Source organism: Triticum dicoccoides, chromosome 7A (genome assembly GCF_002162155.2).
Source record: "Triticum dicoccoides isolate Atlit2015 ecotype Zavitan chromosome 7A, WEW_v2.0, whole genome shotgun sequence".
Classification (NCBI taxonomy): Eukaryota; Viridiplantae; Streptophyta; class Magnoliopsida; order Poales; family Poaceae; genus Triticum; species Triticum dicoccoides.
In genome coordinates, this window is record NC_041392.1 from 410579041 (window position 1) to 410583384 (window position 4344).

The following is a 4344-nucleotide window of genomic DNA, read 5'->3' on the forward strand; positions in this document are numbered from 1 at the left end:
ATGGGACTTGGTGAAATTTTGAGCCCGCGCGGCGGGGGGGAGGGGGGGGGGGTTTAACTCAAAATAGTGGTAGCGCTGGTTTAGAAACAACCGCTATAGCTAACTTAGCGATAACGCTTGTCCTAAACAAGCGCTACCGCTAACTGTTCCAATTTCTATTTTTTTAATTCTAAAATACTTAGCTATAACGCTGGGTAGTAAAGCAGCGCTACTGCTAATGGCACATAGTAGTAGCGCTGGTTTAGGATCCAGCGCTATAGCTAACTTAGCTATAGCGCTAGTTCATGATCCAGCATTACTGCTAACAGTTCCAATTATTTTTTTATTTTCCTTTTCTAGTTTTAGTTTTCTTTTCTTTTATTATTTTCCTTTTGTTATTTTATTTATTATTTTCCTTTTCGTTTTTGTTTACTTCCCTTTTTCTTTTGTACTTCTTTCTCCCTTTTTTTTGTTTTTTTTTCTCCCGACGATGGCGTCTCCCTCTCCCCCACTGCGCGAATATCATCGAAACCATGCATGTGGTGGTAACATATCAGTTGACCGATAATGGTTACTTAAGTGCGTATAGAAAATAGATACATATATATAAATGCAGGTTTCTGATCAGTTGCGTCGACGACGTTTTGCATTGAGCTTTTCCCTTTCTTGCTCGTTGCCGAGTAATTGAGCCCCTCCTTCTGAATTTTCCGGAGCCATGGATTACGATCTTTCTTAGGTAATGTAGTATTGTTTCTTCTTTTCACGTATGCTTCATCGTCATCGTCATCTTCCCTCATCGGGTTGCCGTATTGGTCGTAGTCTTCCTCGTTGGATACTCCATCCATTCCGACGATGCTCCTTTTGGATCTCCTCACGACAACACGACTGGGATTGGCCGGGTCGGTTATGAAGAAGCATTGTGTCACGTGCTTAGCGTGTACCCATGGCTCATTTTTGGCGATGACGTTAATGTTCACGGGAGTGCTCTTCGCGTCGGGTATAGACATGGTGGTGAAATACTTGTTTTCTCTTACGACGTCCTTGGCCCATCTGACACGGAACATTGTTGCATCGTGCATTCCAGCATAGTCAAGCTCCCAGATCTCTTCGACCCTTCTGTAGAATCTCTCAGTTATGCCGTTGGTGTGAGTCACACATTGAATTGTCACCTCGGAGTTCCGGTAATCACTGTCCATGTCTTTGGCCTTCGTGTAGAATGTGTATCCATTGATATCGTAGGACTGATAGGTCGCGAGCTTGGGCGCGGGGCCATGTGCTAAGGCGTGTACGAGCAATCCGTCCGAACTGCCCTCTTCCGGGGAATTTTCTAGAACTTGTTGTTTAAACCAGCGCAAGAAAGTGGTGTTGTGCTCTACAGTAACTTCATCGTCCGTCTTGAGCATCCCCTTATCACGGTACTTCTTTGCGATGGTTTCTTTGTGCTGTGCCACATAATCATCTACCACATCTAGGTGTTGTAGCACTACTAAGTTAGCACTGTCAAAGTCGTTCCATCTATCCGAGTAGTCCACATGCAATTCCTTCCGTCTGTTGTTGTGACCATCTCCTTCGAGCTTCCCATCGTGCTTCTTGACGGGCAAACCAACAACAGGGTCTCCGACGCTTATATAATTCTCGCAAAAGGATACGCACTCATGCGTCAGATACCCCTGGACGATGCTCCCTTCCGAACGGGACATGTTATGAACGAATCCTTTGATGTCCCCATTCATCCTCTCGAACGACATCATGCTATGAAGGAATGTCGGCCCGAGGTCGATGATGTCGTCCACGATGTGGACACATAGATGCACCATGATGTCAAAGAACGGGGGAGGGAAGTACTGAGGGAGTCCTGGACTAGGGGTCTCTGGACAGCCGGACTATATCCTTTGGCCGGACTGTTGGACTATGAAGATACAAGATGGAAGACTTCGTCCCGTGTCCGGATGGGACTCTACTTGGCGTGGAAGGCAAGCTAGGAAATACGGATATGTATATCTCCTCCTTTGTAACCAACCTTGTGTAACCCTAGCCCCCTCCGGTGTCTATATAAACCAGAGGGTTTTAGTCCGTAGGACAACATACTCCCTCCGTTTCTTTTTACTCCGCATATAAGATTTGGTCAAAGTCAAACTGCACAAAGTTTGATCAAATATATATAAAAAAATATGAACATCTACAATACTAAGACTATATAGTATAAACATATGTTTCATGGTGCATCTGTTAATATTGATTTCATATTATGAATGTTTATATTTCTTAATATAAAGTTAGTCAAACTCTACAAAGCTTGACTTTGACCAAACCTTATATGCGGACTAAAAAGAAACAGAGGGAGTACAATCATACCATAGGCTAGCTTCTAGGGTTTATCCTCTCTGATCTCGTGGTAGATCGACTCTTGTAATACTCATATCATCAAGAACAATCAAGCAGGACGTAGGGTATTACCTCCATCAAGAGGGCCCGAACCTGGGTAAACATCGTGTCCCCTGCCTCCTGTTACCATCCGCCTTAGACGCACAGTTCGGGACCCCCTACCCGAGATCCGCCGGTTTTGACACCGACATTGGTGCTTTCATTGAGAGTTCCACTGTGTCATCACCATAAGGCTTGATGGCTCCTTTGATCATCGCTAGCGATGCGGTCCAGGGTGAGGCTTTCCTCCCCGAACAGATCCTCGTATTCGGCGGCTTCGCACTGCGGGCCAATTCGCTTGGCCATCTGGAGCAGATCGAAAGCTACACCCCTAGCCACCAGGTCAGATTTGGAAACTTGAACTACACGACCGACATCCGCGGAGACTTGATCTTCAACGGATTCGAGCCCATGCCGGACGTGCCGCGCAGTCACGACTAGCAAGACGCAACTCTGCCGTCGGACAGTGTTCGAGAGATCGCATCCGCAGCTACTCCGTCCATCAATCCGAAGCAAGTTGCGCCATCCGAGAGTGGAGGTATGGACCCTGCCATGGAGGCCGCACTCTCAGTGGCGATAGAGCCGAATACTGACTTCACCCCTTACGAGAGCCGTGTCGCCGAACCACTGGATTCATCTTCGGCCACGGACTCCGAGCCGCTCATATCCGTACCCGCCGAGTCCGACTGGGCGCCGATCATGGAGTTCACCTCCGCGGATATCTTTCAGCACTCACCCTTCGGGGATGTGCTAAATTCATTAAGGTCTCGCTCCCTCTCAGGAGAACCTTGGCCGAACTATGTCCGGCTAGAATGGGATGCGGACGACGAATAAATTCACTGCCCACCCACCACCCACTTAGTAGCCACTGTCGACGACTTAACCGACATGCTCGACTTCGGCTCCGAAGACTTCGACGGTATGGATGACGAAGCCGGAGACGAACAGGATCCACCGCCCTCGGGGCACTGGACCGCCACCTCATCATATGATATATACATGGTGGACACCCCCAAAGAAGCCAATGGCGACGAGACAGCAGAGGATGACCCCTCGAAGAAGCAACCCAAGCGCCGACGTCAGCGGTGCCGCTCTAAGTCCCGCCACAGCAAGAGCAGTGATACCGGCACAGGAGATAATAACACTCCGGATAGCGCCGAAGACAACAACAATCCCCTCCAGCACGATATAGAGATAGAGGACAAAAAAGCTAGCCCTCCAGAGCAGGCAGCAGATGGAAAACCGGAGGAGAACAATTACATGCCTCTCTTCGAAGACGAGGTGAGCCTCGGCGACGACGAGTTTATCATGCCTGAGGACCCCGTCGAGCAAGAGCGCTTCAAGCGCCGGCTTATGGCCACAGCAAATAGCCTAAAGAAGAAACAGCAACAGCTTCAAGCTGATCAAGACCTGCTAGCAGACAGATGGACCGAAGTCCTTGCGACCAAGGAGCATGAACTCGAGCGCACGTCCAAGAGTTACCCAAAACGCAGGTTGCTACCTCACCTCGAGGAGGAAGCATTGAAACCTCATTCACCAGTGTACGATGCGGCTGACCGGCCACTACGCGGCCGAGCCAGAGAGGCGTTTCAGCCTAAAATTCAGACCGCACCCCGTCGCCACTCAGTTAAAAATACTAAGGCCCGGGGCAACATAGAGGACCTGCGAGACATCTTGGACAGTAAGGCAAAAATCGCAAGGTCAATATACGGGACACGGGCACGTGCGCCCACACGGGACGATGATCGTCGCACCAGATACACCAAGAGTAAATCCGGCCAGGCCAAATACAACAAACAAGACTCATACGAACTACGTCGGGATATAGCCCGGCACAGAGGCGCGGCACACCCCCTATGCTTCACTGATGAAGTCATGAATCATGAATTCCCGGAGGGTTTAAAACCCGTAAATATCGAATCATACGATGGCACAACAGAT